Here is an 18,311-nt window from a genome sequence, read left to right as displayed (position 1 = left end):
AGCTCCGCAGTGGGCTCTGTGCTGACCTCACGGAGCCTGTTTGGGATTCTCTCTCTCTCCCTCTCTCTCTCTCTGCTCCTCCCTTGCTTTCTCTCTCTCTCTCTTTCTCTCTCTCAAAATAATAAGTACACTTAAAAAGAGCCTTCGTATTAAGCACCCATGTGGTTTAAGTCCCATAAATAAGATAAAGCATGTTTAGTGCTTCTCTCAGCATCCCTGAACATATGATGCTCAATAAATGAGAACATGTATTTATTACCACTGAGATAGCACTTTACACATACTTTTCCATATACTGTTTCCTTTGAACTTGATATACATTATCCCATACAATCTTCCCAACAACTTCTGAAATATTATATCCTATGATCTCATAAAGTTGGGGTGACACCAAAGTGTGTGTATGCTCTTTCCACAACACTGTGCTGTCTCCACCCATGCTGACATTACCATTCCTTGAATCACTCATTCCACAAATATTTATTGGGCACTTGCCACATTCAAAGCACCGGGCCTCAGCAGTAGGGACAAGAAATATCACCCCCTCGGAAGTAAGGGGGGCCCAGGGTTGCCACCATACCTGCCCTGGGTCACATCAGTAGCCATTAAACTGGCTTTGCCCACTCAGAATCCGTGCTGCTCCGTTTATATTTATTCTATACAGCTCTGAAGACAAAAGTACCCCCTTAGAGGAGGAAGTTACTGCAAGAGGAAGCTAGGGGAAGTTCTGGAGGGGAAAATGCCCTTGCTAACAGTTAAAGTTTCCAACAATGGAAGAGGGGGCAGCCTCTTGAGAATAGAGGCTGTGCTGTCTGTATCTTTAGTAGACACTAGGGAAGGGTCTGAGGCTTGACCCTGGGAGGAAGGCTTTTACAATCCATTCAATCTAAGAAGCTAGGAATCAGTTCAAGACCACTTCTCAGAGTATAGGTTTTTGCCTTTAACTTGTCCCTTCAAATGTCAGATGTTTTTCCCTCGAGTTCGTTATTTCAGTCATATTTTAACCTTCCAGTTTACACAGTGGGGTGAACTGGTATGAAAATGGTCTGGAACCATGGGGGAAAGGAAGGGGGGAAAGCTAGTTTCAAACAGAGAGGGAGGCAAACCACAAGAGACTCTTAAATACAAAGAACAAACTGAGGGTTGATGGGGGCAGTGGGAGTAGGGGAGGGGAAAATGGGTGATGGGCATTGAGGACGGCACTTGTTGGGATGAGCACTGGGTGTTGTATGGAAGCGATGAATCACAGGAATCTACCCCCAAGACCAAGAGCACCCTGTACACACTGTATGTTATCCAACTCGACAATACAGTATATAAAATAAACAAATAATTAATTAATTTAAAAAGAAGAAGCAAAAAGAAAAAAAGAAAATGCTCTGGAACTTAAGTGATTCCATGGTCCCAATGTAAATTCTCCTTATCCTGTCCTAAATCTGTATTCCCAGGGAAGAGAAACCCCCCTGGAAACTGATAGTCTACCAAGTACACAAGCAGAATACAGGAAATCTTGGCCAGAGGAGGCCTTGGCTTTGCTTAACTTTGTCCAGGAAGCTGTGTAACCCACACTATCCGCTGTTAGAAATCTACAAGGACAAGCCAGGTCCTTGGTCCCATGGAATTTTTTTTCTTCAGGCATGAAAATGTTAAATATAGTCATAAGAACAGTGACCTAACCTGTGCCCAGAAATATATTTTTTAAATGATTTTATTTCCAGTTTATTCCACATTACTTTGGTCTCAAGCCAATTAGTAGAAACTCAGTACTTGACCTTCGCAGAGATTTGGGCTGAAACATGTGTGAGACAAACTTTTCTGAATGCCCTTTTTCCTTACCCTGCTAATGGAGAATTTTAGTCCCTTTATTTGTGACTGGGGTTCCTGACAAATGACTTCTAACTCAAAGGGAAGGCAACAGAAATAAAAGACCAGTCCTCTATACCATCATAGGTCATCGGCTTCCACACATTGTCACACACATCACACCCAACTTGACTTTATAACTTCAGTTCCCTGGAGAGAGTTTATACTCACCTGGTCTCATTAAGGCAATGCACAATTGCACAGGAATGCACAATTCCCACTGTGGGACCAATTAACCATTTCCATATCAGGCACCAACATAACCACACCATCCAGTTTGCCCTCATTATTTATGTCAAGTACTTAATTATGTTACAAACACTCAAAACAAGTGCCGTATTTTCATACTGTGGGTGGTGATTTCAGACATTAGAACCAATTGAGGGTCCCCCCACTGCACCGTTTCTATACTTCCTAATGTGTGCACCAAAATATAAAGTGATCTACAGCTTTCCACTTGAAGCATTTTTACAAGCAAGCTCTTAAAGGGATACGATCAAATATGCTTGAACATCCATGGCATCTGAAAGGGAGAATTCCCAATATCAGGGGAAATGCACAGGTAACCATGTAGTGTACTGACCTCCAAATCTCATGGCAAACTCCCTCAGCACAGGCAAACAATGGCAACAGCATGAACAAATGGCACACATTTCTCAAGACTGAAAAATGACAGAATCTATTCCCAGAGTGGCATTCTTTACTAATCAATAAGCCCAGTGCCTCACATGACATTTTTGAGTTATTCTCTTTGGGATGAACAGCATATTTTATAGCTAATTGTTAGATTAAGCCTTGATATCACCATAATTTCCCAATAGTGAGGGTACTAAGTCCTAAGGAACTATGAAGAAAAGTGGTCAGCCTCTTTTTTAAAAGGCCATAAAGAATGAGAATAATTCCTATTGGCTTATAATAGTCTAGAAATGGTTAGTTTAGAAATGTAATAGTTTAGAAGTGGCCCAAAGGAATTGTTTGTTGCACGACTGCCAAATACTGTCTCTAAAACGGAAAGCATGAATGCCCCAAAGTTGGCTTTCACCTTGTGGTTTTCTCTCCAGATCTTCCTTTCCTTGTTCATAGTTGCCTGTCAAATAGGATTAGAATTGTGACGCCAGCCCCAGGCCAGCTCAAAGGCTGCATCCGGGGCAGACCCTCAGATATGGCCACTGCGATATTAACCTCGGTCTGGTGACAAGGCTCAGGCCCAGCTCTGGACACCGGGGCAAAACAGACTCCTTGGTGTTCGGTCCTGGTTTTCTCATCAGAACGATGATGTCCCAGGATGACTTGTGGACAAATGTGAAAGGGAAAAGAGGAAACCTTTCTTTCAATCCAAAAGGAAATGACCCAGCAGGTCTATAAGCTGACAACCATATGCTAACTGTTGGCCATTATTGAGTCCCTTCTGAACTGCAGCAGGGGAGGGAAATAAGAGGGAGAGGGATGATTAAGTACTCATTGGATGGGGCATGGAATAGGGTCTCTCCTTTGGGTTTTATCCCAGGACCTCTTTGTTAAGTGCCATTTTCCAATGGCTGGACCAGGACCCATTGAGGGTAATTCTTTGCTCCGCCAGCCCAGTGTTTGTTCCCAAGTTGAGTACCCATCCTCATGAAAGGCTGCGTGTTTCTTTAGGATTAATTTCAAGCCATATACTTCTGTTTTGAAAGAACGATGGCTTTTGCTCTGTAATGAGAGAGCAAAAGAGCAAAGGCTTTTGTTACCAAATATTCAGCTCCCAAAAGTTGAGTCACTGTCACGGGGCTAACCAGACAACGTCACCACCTTGCAAAGCATAGCATTGACACTATTTTTCCCTGGCACATCAATTTTCTCATAACAGCCAACTCCACTCTGTTTCTAAATTGTACGCCTTATAGAGAAAGGAAGGCCACCACTCCTCAGCCAAGCCCCTTCCCCAAAGGGCTGGCATAGCCTGTCTGCAGGACTATGCAATCATTCTTGAAAATCAGCAAAGCTGGGACCACGTCCCATTTATCTGACCCATAAATGCAGCTGCTGAAAAGAGATGCACGTTTGCCTCCCTCACAAATAAAAATCTAGGTAGAACATGCCTGAGTTGGTGGGAGAGTAAACAGAGGTTCACCTGTCTATGCCGCCAGATTCTATAAAACACAACTGGCCAAATAGTAACAAGAGCAATCGCAGGGAAGCCCACCTACAATTGGATCTCAGAATATATTCCCATTACTCCAGGGTGTCACACAGACTCAGTGGAATGATTTTTCAGCTTAATGCAAAAGAAGAACTGCCACTGGGTAAGAAATTCCTCTGAGTCCTAAAATAGTAGTCCACCAGGTGATCATTGCAAGAAGCAAGAGGTGTTTTATCTCCTCCGTGGTGGCAAAGTGCCTCTTCTGATGCTGACTGATTCCCACATGCACAAACCCTGCTTGCCGCTCACCTCCGTCCCACCTTCCTGAGGACAAGGATGCTCCTGGCTGTATCAGCACTGCCAGCTGAACCGGCAGCAAACTTTATCACCAGTACCTCATCTCAGCCAGGCTCTCGGCTCCGTGAAGCAAGAGTCCACCAATGCTAACATTCGAAGAACCAGAGGAAGGGGAGAGAGGTCTGACTTCCAGAGGAGTGATGTGCACTCGTTACCACTTGCCGTCCAGCCACTGTGGCCGAATGGCAGCATCCCTCATCAGGCTGTCCTTAAACATCACCCACCGGTGACTAGCTGGAGTGTATCTGTGTGTGTGTTGGTTGGGGGGACGGGGGGTTCATTGTGGAGCCGGATGCTCTGAAATGCCCAGTGCTCCTGTACCTCTTCAGATATTAACATACGTAGGTCAGAATTAGCCAAATTTCAAACGGCCACGAGCATATCCCAAATGGCCCTCTGTCTGTACCTCCTCTCCTCCAAGTCCCAATCTAAATCTCGGCGTCTGACAAACCGCGGGGTGAGAGCCTGCAGAAATACTAGGGAAGAACCCTTGCCGGAACTGAAACCGAGATGAATACAACAATGAAAAAACACTTAGGACCTCGTGGGCTTGCAGGCAGAGCACTCGAACCCAGTATGTGCGAACCAACAAATGCAGGATTGGCCACAGCGATTTATAGCAGAGATGCTAGCAGAGATTTATAGGAGAGTGTGGCGTTCTTGCAAATGCCGAGGTTTGGGGGAGAAAGGTGGAAACGGACAATGAAAAAAGAAAAAGCGACAGATTCCAATGCAACCCAAACATTTGGAGCCAACCTTGCAATCAGAAATTTTACCATGATTTCGGTGATCCTGATGGTCTTTGAACCACGCTGGAAAATGTCACAATCGATGTTTGAATTAAAATCCAGTAGATTTGCCAAAAGACCAATTGTTTAAAATTGGCAGCATTCCAGAGAACTTACTAGGCTGCATACTGCCCGGGGCTGAGAGAATTGCTAATTCTAGAGAAAGTTAATTACCACCTTATTGATAAAGGGGTAATTTTTAAAGCTTATGGTGTGGCTTTTGTGACTCATTAATTAAAATTTAGAGTAATTTACTAGACACAGCGGTGGCTTCTATTACATTATATAGGTACCAAACCATTTGGGTTTTTTTTTTTTCCTCCCAGGGGCTGTTAAGAAGCCCCCTCATCTCTCCTCACCTGCCTTCCAAAGCACCAACAACAACCACAACAACAAAAACATTAAAAACGTGCAAATCTCAAACCAGCCTTTTGGGAGATCGCTGGATTCAGATGCCCAAGGAGGCACTTAAACAAAGCTCCCTCCTAGATAGGTCCAATGTGCCCACCAAAATGAACAGGCACGTGTGCTCCCACCCAAAGGGACCGCTTTTACAAACTTCATCTCCAAAATGTTAGACCGAATGTTATGCCCTTCGGTAGTTAAATGGGAAGAGAGTCACTCCTCCCCTCCTCGCTCTTCACTCCACCTCACCATCCCCCAGTAAAAAAAAAGCATAAGGCTCGGAGGCAGAGGACAGCACAGACCGAAACGGGAGGTGCTTGGAATCTGAAGCCCCCAGCCCCACCGGACTCGGGGCAGCGTCGCCTCCCGCTTCCTGCAGGACGCGTGGACTGCGGGGGGCACGCCCCGGCCACCTGGCTGGCGTCAGTGTGATGCCCAGGCTTCCAGGGGGACACGCCGGCGAGGAACGACGCCCCGCGGAGCTCAGCCGCCCCCTACCCCCACCGGCCCGGAGCGAGTTCCGAGCTTCCGCCCGCCCCACCTCTGCCTGGACCCAACGGTGTCAGAAGGGCGAGCGTATGTGGGTGCGGTGTGTGTCCTCCGAGCGCCCCAAACTGTCAGCAGATCTGCAACACCCTCGGAAATGGAACTCCCCCAACGTACGAAGGGGTATTCCTCTCTGAGCATTCCTTCTTTTCATTCCAGGGAACTTCAGTAATGTTGCCTTAAATTTGTTGGAAGTGTTTGCGATCCAGAATTGAGATTAAAAAATAAATAAATCCACCACGTTATGAGAGAGGTCTAACGCAGTCTGCTTGTGATTTTCACATCGTTTAAAGTTGTAAGAAATTTTAAATTCGATCTTTGTGCTTTGAGGCACCGACTGAATTTTTTACAATAAGCAAATATTACTTAACGTTGAGAAAGTCATTACTTTTTTGAATTTCCAGCGTAAAGGTTCTTGCAGCAGGACCACAGCCCTGTGGGGTGTCCCAGCGCGGACTTGATTTCTAGCAGCCGGTCTGCTGGCCTTACCTGCTGCTGGAGAGCCCTGGCACCCCAGCCCCCCAGAAGCCAAGAACCAGAAAGTGAAACTGTTTCTGCTGGTTTCACTTGCCTTGAAAACATACCACCAAAAGCAAATAAAGGACCGAAAGCGATTTACTCGTTTCTCTTATTGTTTTATATTCTTTCTATTATCGTTCATTTACTTTTTTTTTTGCAGCCAAATAAAAGTAATTTTGGAGGCACGAAGAAATTGAAACACGTTACACACAGAAGAACTGGTTTTTGTGGGATTTGCACTTGTGATTCTATAAAGCAAGCCGACTGATAAACTTCCCGAAATATTAGAGACTGTCCACATACACAATTTAAAGAGCTAAGGAAAACATAGTTACCTTTTCAAAAATATCTGTCACACATATGTTTAGAAGGTAAAGATTTTGGTGCCACCAAACAACTCCCCTAAAATTGAAGTTCCTACGTTAATGTTTTATTTGAGTTTAGATGATCACTCCTGTCCTTCTAGGTAATCTTCACCCAGGTGCTGTTGCTCAAATAACCACCCCCCCACCTCATTTTTTCAGGCTCGTTCTACCAAGCAACACAAAAATGCTCCACACAACTATTGTACCCCTAGATCGTTTACTTTACCACGCTATAAATTCCTTCTTAGTTATTTTTATGCTTTCACTTCAAATAGTCTATGTTTTTTTAAGTCTCGAGAATAAAAGCAACTATGCCTCTCACTCTTCAAAAATGGTTCCTCTGGTTGAAAAGAAAGGAAAACGCAAGAGTGTACAACGTCTCGATTCTGAAAAGCCTGGATCACTTTCTCAAGTACCACAGGGTCTGAGACCAACCCAAAGCCACTTTCTCAGAAAGCTAGTGATTGTCTAACCCTCTTGAGTACTGTCATATAATCCAGAGACAACACCATGAGTCACCTCTCCATTATATTATAGGTAGTAGAAAGGGCTTTGACTTAGCACCTCAACTATCGCTCAAATGACTTACAGCCGACACCACCCTCATCCACTGTCCTGTTCTGCTCGGCAAGCAAGCTGCAGAGGTACCTTCATGCTGCCCCGTTCCAGTTACACAACACCCCACCTGGGAAGAAGGTAGCTCTGTATTTGAACTTGGGAAAACTGATCCTGACATTCCATAGCCACCTGGTTTTTTCCCCAAAACTAACCAGTACCAGCAACTAGCAGTAAATAGTATTCTCATCTGTCTTGATAAATTAAGAAAAAAAACAGTACAAAGACATGTAAAATATTCCATCTGGGATATAAATAATAAAATTCAATTTTAAAAAGTACTCTTGCATGTTCACAACACATCAATTTTAATAATTAGATTTTAGTAAATACGTTTATCCCAAGACATAAAACACTTTTTAAATTAAAACAAAACAAAAGCAAAGCGAAATCATCATGCAAAAAAAAAAACAAACACAAAAAAAACAAAAAAACCCCACAGGTATTTGAGTTCACATTCGGGGGAGAAAAAACAACTTTCTATATATTTAAATGCAGTTAAAGAGTAGTGAATGTGTACGTACCCCAAATTTATAAACTATATAATTCTATCCTGCATCTTCCTCTCTAAGATCTGGTTAAGAAATCAAACATTTTTGTTTTGAGTAGGAGGAACTGAAGTTTACCTGCTGGCCTCAGTGGTTTTAGGACAGGGCACTCGTGCATTGCCGTAGAGGTAGGCATGCAACCCAGATAAACTGAACCAGATAACCTGTCGTGATGACAGTAGAGAGAGAAGGAATCCTGTGTCAACGGCACACCCTCCGATTGTGCATCTCCCTTACCTACGGCTTGTTCACCAGAGCCCTGATCAGGTTCTTTACCAGGCCGGGAATGTTGACTCAGAAGACAGATGACTTTCGGTACATGCAAACCGAGTATTACAAAAGCTAATCTTCCACCCGTGTGTTAGTAGCTCACAGTTCGTCTCCAGCAGCCCTGCTCTCCGGCTGCAAACATCTCATTAGACTAATGCATTCAGCACAGGCAGAAAACTCGATTTACCATAGCTACAGCAATGAATTTCCATTACGATGACAGCTTCAACCACATCATGTCCGGAAAACCAGCCAACCACTGGCTTTTAAAGAACACACACATTTTACATGCAGAAAACGAGGCGTGTGTGTGTATGTGTGTGTGTGTGTGTGTGCGTGCGTGTGTTTCGTGTTTCCTTCCTCTTAGCAGCCCAACTAAGAGAAATGTGCAGTGTAGCTTTTTGCCGACATGAGCTGCAGGGTAATGACACTTCTGCTTCTTTGGTAGTTACGTCCTTGTAATAACCTGAATTATGTCACAATTGTCAGAATGGGTGTTTCCAACATTTCGGTTTTCATTACCCCTCCTCTGTTGCCATAGAAACCAGACTGTAACATCATCTCTTTGTCCCGTTCCTGCAGCAGTGTGGGCCAGCACCGGGCTTGTAAGATACTGGAGAGCAAGAGGAGTGGATGTTTGACTTTAGACAAATAAAACGATAACAACAAAAACATTCTAATAACATCACTGTTCAGGAGAGCCTGTGTGTTTGCCAGAATGTTGCCTACTCAGGTGAACACACCATGGTCATACATATTGACTCTACAACTGCATACAACACACATAGTCAGGGGACGGAGCCCAGACTTGGGCTCCAGATCTGTGTGGGTAAGTGCAGAGTGTTTCTACACTCGTGGTCAGGCCTGCATGGGATAGAACGGTCCTCATGCAAGAAAAAGGCTACGACTATTCACCCTCCATGCCTCATTGTGTTCTATGTGGCAAATCAATTTATACTGGTAAAGGGACTTTTTCTCCTGTTTTTTTTGGAAACGGGAGCAAGACTCCCCTTTGCCCAGTTCTTTCAGCCCATTCTGGAGTATTATTCCAAAGTATGTCCTACAAGGCGAAACATCCATTCAACAAATATGTGGCCACCCATAGGCTTACTCCTGGGGATGCGCAATAAGCAAATTTAGCAAATGTTTAGGACTAAACATGAACCAGAGCCAACTAAAGCTTAGACCGCAACTTGGACAGTTACCGAGAGAGACAAAAAAGAAATTACAAGTTGAGGTTTGTCTGAATGTATATGCAGAGTGACATTAGAAAGAAATAAGAAGCCACTCTCCTCAAATTACGAACGCATGAAAAAATTAAATTTTTTTTGAAGTCAAAGCATTGTACTTATTGAGCAAGAAATAAAGTCGCCACTTTAGTTCTTTAATCATCTAATTTTGTTTTTTCATTTTGTGTGGGACAAGGCAAGTTTGGTAGGTTTTCATTTTGGTCATTTAATATAAATTTATTTCATTAAAGGAGGAGGAGGAGGAAGAGAAGGAGGAAAGAAAACAGGACCCAGTGGATGATTTCAACTGCCAGCATGTCTGTCACAGTGGTTGTGTGTATCATGCCCATGACCTCAAACACAATCCCACAGTATGCTCAGCAAAGGACCTCAAGCGGTCTGGGATGCAAGACCGGTGTTCATTTTAAAATGTTTCTTCATGGGGCGCCTGGGTGGCGCAGTCGGTTGGGCGTCCGACTTCAGCCAGGTCACGATCTCGCGGTCCGGGAGTTCGAGCCCCGCGTCAGGCTCTGGGCTGATGGCTCGGAGCCTGGAGCCTGTTTCCGATTCTGTGTCTCCCTCTCTCTCTGCCCCTCCCCCGTTCATGCTCTGTCTCTCTCTGTCCCAAAAATAAATAAAAACGTTGAAAAAAAAATTTTTTTTTTAAAAATAAAAAATAAAATAAAATAAAATGTTTCTTCAGATAAATAAAATCGATCTTTATTAAATGATCACAAATATTTCTCAAATACTGTGAAAGAAAGAAAGAAAGAAAGAAAGAAAGAAAGAAAGAAAGAGGAAGGAAGGGAGGGAGGGAAGGAGGGAATGAAGGAGGGAGGGAGGGAGGGAAGGAAGGAAGGAAGGAAGGAAGGAAGGAAGGAAGGAAGGAGCTTTGCAGAATCTGCCCAAAAGAAAGGAGTTTCCGGTTTTCCTATTCAGCTCTGTGTGAGTCCGTGATTCTGAGCCTTGAAGTCCATGCTTCCTCACCTCCTCCCAGATGTGCTATTGTGACCTGTCCTTAAGCTGAGCGTGTCTGGGATGCAGACATGGGCATCGCAGGTCAACTGCATAGTGAGACTTCAAACTGAAGTTAACTAAAGATGGCTTACTTAAGAAATGATCAATAGATAGATCGATTGATCCATCGGTCGACAGATGGATATCCACTGGAATTTCTTTTTTTTATGCACCAGGACTTTAGGGGTTAAGAAATTAAATCCATGTTTTTAAAAGTTCTAAACGTTTTTGTTCCAAGAAAAAATTAAGTTAAACACATAAAAGAAAAGAAATTTGGTGGGCTGGCTGCGTACGAGCTGAGGGATATGTGAAACAGAAAAGGGGCCCTTCCCAGCTAACATCCCTCTCAGTCTTGTACACCCCTGGGCTGCGATCAGGATGCTTAGGTTGTGCCACGTTGTTAATTTTCTTTGGCTCTGTGGTTACATTTCTGTCTCAGACCACAGGCAGCACGCTCCACTCTTTCCACACAAATGCTACTGGGTTGGTGGTTAGCAAGAGGCGGCCAGAGGGAGCAGGTTAATTTGGGGGCATCCCAAATGCAAACCTACTCAGAGTAGTATCCATTTGAAGAGTAATCCCTGTCAGTGGCTGGTAAAGAGCTATGGTTCCAACAAGCAGCAGGTGTTGAGAGCTGTGTCCTGGGCAGGGGAGTCAGTGCTACTGTGAAAACAACCTATATTATCACAGTAATAGCTAACATTTACTAATGAAATACTAAGTCAGAGCCCTTTTCAAGCGTTATCTCACTTATAACAACCCTATGAAGTAAGTACTATGAGGACTACCCCCATTTTACAGTTAAGGAAACTGAAACAGGATGCTAATAAGTTGCCCCCAAAGTACCACAGCTCAGAAATGCTGGATACAGGATTGACCCAGCCAGTGTGTGCCCAAAGACACACAATTAATCATTTGGCCACATGGCTCCTGGCACTGCCCCTTCAACCAGCTCTGCCAGTAACCCAAAGACATTGGTCAAATCACTGTCCTTAAATAGCACGGGTGGTGGAGGTAGGGGACGAGATTGTCTTTGTGGTCCCTTATGGTTCTGACATTCTACAGTCCAATGAACCGCTTTATCTGCAGGGCTGGAACAGACCAATGCTTTGGGTTAGAGGAGAACTCAGTCGTAGTCGTGGCTACGGCCGTGACTGCTAAGGAACAAAATGCACCCTCTCTCTCAACAGAATAAGACCTGGTGAACCCGTGCTTTGGAATGCCAGTTTGGGATGGAGGTGGTGGGAGACAGCATGGAGAACGAAAGCTTTAAAGGCTGAGATTCCATTCCTGAAGTGGCAAAGGGAGACCCGTCTCTCACACTCCAGCGGCCACAAGACTTTGCTTCCCACCATTCAACACAGACATGTCCTTAAGTGTTGGAAAGTTTGAGAAGTTTCAGGGTTATGGAAGGTATGAGGGTTATGTCACCATTTTGCCGAAGTGGAAATTGAGGCAGCAAGTGATTAACCTGACTAGTCAGACAAGAGTGGCAGAACAGAAAGTGGATGCCAGACCCCTTGGCTCCTCCAACCTGAGTCTTCTTCGACTCAAAGCCCTGCCTTCCATGGGGCCAGATTTTCGTTTAAACAATGCACCAGGGACCTTTGGAAATTAAAAACAAAACTGTTCTTTTTAGTGAAGGTAAACAGGAAGCAACCTCAATGTTCAATAAAAAGAGATTACTTAATGGGGCGCCTGACTGGCTCAGTCCGTAAGGCAAGTGATTCTTGTCCTCAGGGTTGTGAGTTTGAGCCCCGTGTGGGGTGTAGAGATTACTTAAAAATAAAATTTTAAAAGAGAGAGAGAGAGAGAGAGAGAAAGAGTTTACTTAAGTAAGTGTATCATGTGTCCACACCATATATTATACAAAGTACTACCAAAAAGGATGTCATAGAAAACCATGTAATGACGTGAAGAAATGCTCTCAATATGAAGTTGCTAAAAAAAATTGCAGGTTACAAAATAATACGTAGAACCTTGTTTTGAAAAACTAATTTGCAGAATGCTGGAGATATGTTAATAGTAATGATCTCTTGGCGATAAGATTATGAGTATTGTGTATCTTCGTAATCTTTCTCTTTTATATTTTCTACAAAGGAGGACCTACTTTTTGGTGACAATAAAAAGTTATGTGAATCAACTGGTAATAGAATTTTTCCTATCACATCTACATATTTGCTGATAATTCTCATAAATCTTAAATCTCAAATTTCCTTTTTAACCAATGAAATAAAAATAAAACATCTGCCTGGTGATTGTAGGTCACATTCAGCCATGGCCTTAGCCCGTGCTTCAAGCGCAGAGTCTGCCCTCAACTCACTCAAGCTGTCTTTGCTGTCCTCCCCTCTGGGCTTCACCACCTCCTAACACCTTCAAGTCACACTGGGTACTCAGCACACCCACAATAAAATCAGAGACAGACTCCCTACCCTTCCCCACCCAAGGGGTCCCTCAATCTGTGGGGTCCTCGCCAAGCTGGTAATAGTCTTGTTCAACTAAAGCCACGTGCTAAAGACACCAGAGGTTGGGAGGGGGTGGGGGACGTGATGGAATAAAGTGAAAATCACTCCTGTCCAAGGAAAGAGTGACTCATTCAAGTTCTCCTGGGCCTAAAACATGGTTCCTTTCAGGTGGTGCCTCCTCTCTTTGTGGCTCTGGGCCTGTGGCCCTGGCTGATATTCAGGGACTGACTTAGTGGAAATATTTGTCTCAAGGTCTGGCAGTTTGGGTAGTAGCAAGCGCAGAGACCCTCATCCCAGGGCCAGTGTCTGCTAACAGGGGTGGTATGGTGAGGGCATGTGTTGACAGCCGGGAGAGCTGAGGGGGACAACAGCAGAGGCTTTTTCTTTGGTCACTAGGCCGTAAATTTCAAGATGGCAGGGAACCAGTCTTGCACTCCACTGTATCCACAGCACGTAACACATGTCTGGTCTACAGTAGGAAGTCAACAAATAATTATTGCTGATGAATAAAAGAAACTAGGGGTTAAAGATGGTGACCTAATCTTAAGCAATATTAGTATAAGCTTTTAGACACTATTCCTTTTCCCCAGTAAAAGTGATTGACTTTGGATGTCTGTCATCAAAAATAAAAAATAAAAAACAAAAATTCCTAACCTGTTAAAATTGAAAGGATGATTTATATTTCCAATCTTCTTCCTCCTTTATACTTTTAAAATTTTATCTCCTGCAGATCACTTCTGCTTTGAGGCATTTTGTTTGAAACGAGTCAACTTTTATTCAACATTCATACACGTGATCTCCAAGCACTTTTGGCTATTTGCTAGGTTTCCCTTTCCTCCTAAAATATTTTCCCCTAGTTAAATATGAGAAACCAACTTGTAGTGCTGAGAAACTCCTAGGTTTGGAGAAAGTGAGCCCAGACAGATCTATATGTGCACTCTAAAGAGACAGAAAAAGGGCACCTGGGTGGCTCAGTCGCTTAAGCATCCAACTTTGGCTCAGTTCATGATCTCACATTCGTGGGTTTGATCCCTGCATTGGGTTCTGTGCTGGCAGCTCAGAGCCTGGAGCCTGCTTCCCATTCTGTGTCTCCCTCTCTCTCTGCCCCTCCCCCACTCATGCTCTGTCTCTGTCTCTCTCAAAAAATAAATAAACATTAAAAAGAGTAGAAAAAAAAAAGACTTCAAACAAAGTAAAGAGTATAGGCTGATAACTGATACTGCTGATAACAGTTACTGCTTCTGGGCCCAATTTTTATAGAAAGATGTGTGTGTGTGTGTGTGTGTGTGTGTGTGTGTGTGTACACACATATAAAGTAGAAAGGACATAGCAGGGGTCCAGCCAAGAGAGACTACTTTTTTTAAAATTTCATTTAGATAATAGCCTCTTGGGGTTGCCTGCACTTTCAGGTTCTAAAATAAAGTCATTGATCACCCACAGCTCTGTCTGCCTTTATTTGAGGGAATATCTCCAAGATGAGCCTCTTAGTTACTAAAATTTGAACCTGAATGCAGATGATACAGTCTGAACTTTCTCACTCTCTTTAATAAAAATGCATCTGGCTGGTGAATAAAAAGCAACTGCTGATGAATTCCTCTTAAGGATAACCAACTTTAGTGTGGACCACGTCTTTAATAAGCCCACTTGGGGCAGAAGCTGAAATCAGAAAACTGGGTCTGGACCCAGAGGAAGGAAGAGGGAAGTAAGACTGCAAGTAACAGTAAGAGCAACTCAAACTGGCTTAAAAATAAAGATCAGTCATTGGTAGAGTGTCCAGTGAGCTTTAGGTGAGGCTTATCCAACAATTCAGTGATATCACCAAAGAAATGGTCTGAATCATCCTATGTCTGGCCTCCCTCATGGTCACAATATGGCTGCCGGTTGCTTTCAGGCTGCTATACTTTCCTATTGACATCCAACACAAGGGAGAGCCTCTTCAGGTACCATCCACAGAAGAGCTAAGAAGTTTCTTTCCTAGAGTCTGCTGCCAACATCTCTCTCATCTCATTGCCTGGAAGTGGACTATGCCCCATCCTGGAACCAACCAGTGCCACCAGGATATGCTGATTGGCTTAAGTCCACCTTTGGAAGGAAAGGAGTTCTGCTTTCTTCCAGGAAGAGGAGCTGCCAGGGGAGGGGTGGATGCCTGAATAATTGCCATACTCTTAGCAAAAAGGAAGAGAAGTGGATGCTAAAAGACCAAAATCAGCAAGAAGCTACTGACTTGTAAAAGGTGGGGAGGGGAGATCTAGAAGAAAAAAAGTGTGAGGGGGTAGGGAGATGGTAGGATGTTGTGCATTATGACTGAGACCCACATCCCATAGTGCTCGCAGACACTGATCTTTAGGAAAGACCGCAGAAATCATGAAGTGCTTGATGTGGTTGAATTTCTTGTAGAAACTGGTGAAGACACTGAGTTTTGCATCGTGGGTTGATGCAGGTGAAACCAAGACAGCTCATGAGAAGCCAGGGGACAAGACCAAAGGGATTTAGAAACTGTCAAGCTTAGGGGAGTAAGTAGCCACACCAGGAGGACTCTGAACTTTCCTAGGGTGTGAAAATCAGGAATTTAAAGGGCAGAAAGGCAGCCAGCTGACAAAGGGGCTAGAGTCACATAAGTTGAGTGTGTACTTAGCTGTATTGTGTCCTTTAATAAAGGGGAGAGATCTTCTGGAGAGGAAGACTTGACTGGAATTGGTACTCTCCAGGTGAGTTATTTAAGAGAATATTGGGATCGCTTTAATCTGGCTGTGCAGTTTTTCCCCCAGCTGTGTGTGCATGTACATTTGTGTGTGTGTTGGGGGGGGGTGGGGTGGGGGAGAGTGTATGTGTGTGGTGTTTTGTGGGAGTTAACAGCCAGGACCTACCTTCAGGGAATTGTGGGAGGGTCAGTTCTGAATTTTTGAACCATGAAGGGCTGCAGGCAAGCCTTGGGAAAATGGCCAAGGGGGAACTGAAGGAGCTGGTGAGCAGGCACCACACATCTTGGGGCACAAGGGGCACTGTGGGGACTCAGGGATTGCCTGCTTTTGGTAGCAACAGGACATGACAGCACCATCTAAAAATGGGCCCTTTACTGACCTTCCAGTGACCAAGACCACAAATGACCTCTTTGGACTAAGAACAAATCTCTCTGTAGAGAGATGTCCCATTTTCCCAGACTGTAAGAAGAGGTACAGCCCATATATGAACACTAAAGGAGATAGAAATAGCAAAAAGTAAAAATGAAAAGAAAAATTAACAAGAAATATACAAGTTTTATTTGAAGCTCAGTGGCTCAGAGCAGAGATTCTGGCTTGACCATGTCTGTGACCGTGGTCAAGAAACTCAAATACCAGGGGTGGTAAAAGAAACATGATGTCAGGTCTGGCTCAGCTTTAATTCTTCCCCAGTGTCCTCGAAGGCTTGGTTCAGGAGTGTTTGAAGATGGACAAATCATCACAGGGTAGTTGGTAGGAGTGATTCATTCCAGAATAACTGTGAAGAGAAATTCCAGAATGATGGATGCCAATAGACCTAGTGAATTGGCCATCCTAGAGGAATGTCTCCAAAGGAAAAAATAAAACTAGGAGGTAAGGTAATGTTAGAACATAATGAAAGCATTACAGTGCTGATGGACAATTTGGGGATAAATTTATGGAAGTTGCTTGGAAAATCAAGTGAACAAATAAAAAGAGAGTGAGAATTATTAACTCTAAGAGAGAGAAAACCATAGTACACCATAGCTCAATTCTAAATAATATACGCATTTTCAAAATAATATTATCACTAAGTATTGATTTCATTAAAAATTATGATATAACTTTGTTGGGAGGATGAGGGGAGGAAAAGGTGAGATGAGGTTTTCAACAAAATCCACATCTTCCAAAGTAAGAAATCAATAGATTATATCTAAAACAAAAAATAATCAAGAAATGGCAATCTATGCAGGGCAATTACAAATTCAGAGGCAAACATCAGAAACAACAGCTAAAACCAAGGTTGTCATTACAGAGTAGAGATGGGGGACAACAAATAATTATTTTTTATATAAATCTTATAGAATTATTTCCCTTTTTAATCTTCCTCAATAGATACATATATACATACATGATTTTGATTGTAAGAAGCATTAAATAAAAAAATTTAAGCATGCTTATTAAAACAAAAAAAAAAAAAAAACAACCATTGATCCTCTACGTCAGAGAGTGGAAGAGTTCACAAAAACTAGGAGCATGATATTTTCTCACCTAAAGAGAGTTGTCATTTTTTTTTAATTTTTTTTTTAACGTTTATTTATTTTTGAGACAGAGAGAGACAGAGCATGAACAGGGGAGGGTCAGAGAGAGGGAGACACAGAATCCAAAACAGGCTCCAGGCTCTGAGCTGTCAGCACAGAGCCCGACGCAGGGCTCAAACTCACGGACCGCGAGATCATGACCTGAGCTGAAGTCGGCCACTTAACCGACTGAGCCACCCAGGCGCCCCTAGAGTTGCCATTTTTAAAACATTTAATAAAACTCAATCACAAGTTAAAATAAAAATTGCAAACAAAATTTCTAAACATTTAAACCTAATTTTATGGCTTTTTAACTCACAATAAAAATGCCATGTCAGTACATTCTTTTTGAAGATACTTGACCATTGCTCTCTAGTCAAACTTTTTCTCTTGGAGACATCCACTGAACAGTGTAGCGCCTAGAACAGCACCTGCCAGATGGCAGGCACTCCATAATGTTTGTTAAGTGATAAATGAATGCACAAGAAATACTAATTTGTTACACACCTGTGAACATCTAGTATCCTAGCTCGAACTCTGAATGAGTGGGAGAGAGTGTCTTGAGAGCAGAGGCTGTGTCAGATTTACCACTGGGTTCTGATCTGAGACAAATAACATGACCCACCAAATGCCGAGCACACACTTTATCATAAGCAGGGATTTTATAACAAACATGGCACTTTTTGAGCTATCTAGCATATCAGATGCTCACGAAGTCTTGACTTCTGAATGTCTTTCTCCTAACTTATAGGTGAAATGACAGAGAACCTTTACTCATTCATTCATTTAATAAATATGTAATGAATGCCTTCCACGTGTCAGGCACTATTCTAGGCTCAGCTTAAGAAAAAGACCAAGGAGCCAAGATGGCGGAACAGCATGGAAGTTTTTTTGCATCTCGCGTTCATGAAATACAGCCATATCAACACTAAACCATCCTGCATACC

General features: G+C 43.2%; 1 protein-coding gene across 2 annotated transcripts in view; it reads right to left on the bottom strand.

Annotated features, from left to right (window-relative positions):
- Positions 1–8,580, bottom strand: part of SCML4 (Scm polycomb group protein like 4) — a 124,948-nt gene extending 116,368 nt beyond the window's left edge. The window contains exon 1 of one of the 2 annotated variants that reach the window (XM_047102365.1): positions 8,363–8,580. The gene's annotated coding sequence lies outside the window, so the exon portion shown is untranslated. The remainder of the gene's footprint in view (positions 1–8,362) is intronic. The other variant, XM_047102367.1, reaches the window with a different exon arrangement.
- Between the last annotated feature and the right edge of the window lie 9,731 nt (positions 8,581–18,311).

This window comes from Lynx rufus, unplaced genomic scaffold (assembly GCF_022079265.1).
Source record: "Lynx rufus isolate CCGP_SWC_20201006 ecotype Redwood Valley unplaced genomic scaffold, mLynRuf1.p SCAF_6, whole genome shotgun sequence".
Classification (NCBI taxonomy): Eukaryota; Metazoa; Chordata; class Mammalia; order Carnivora; family Felidae; genus Lynx; species Lynx rufus.
This window is presented reverse-complemented; position numbering and strand designations above follow the sequence as displayed.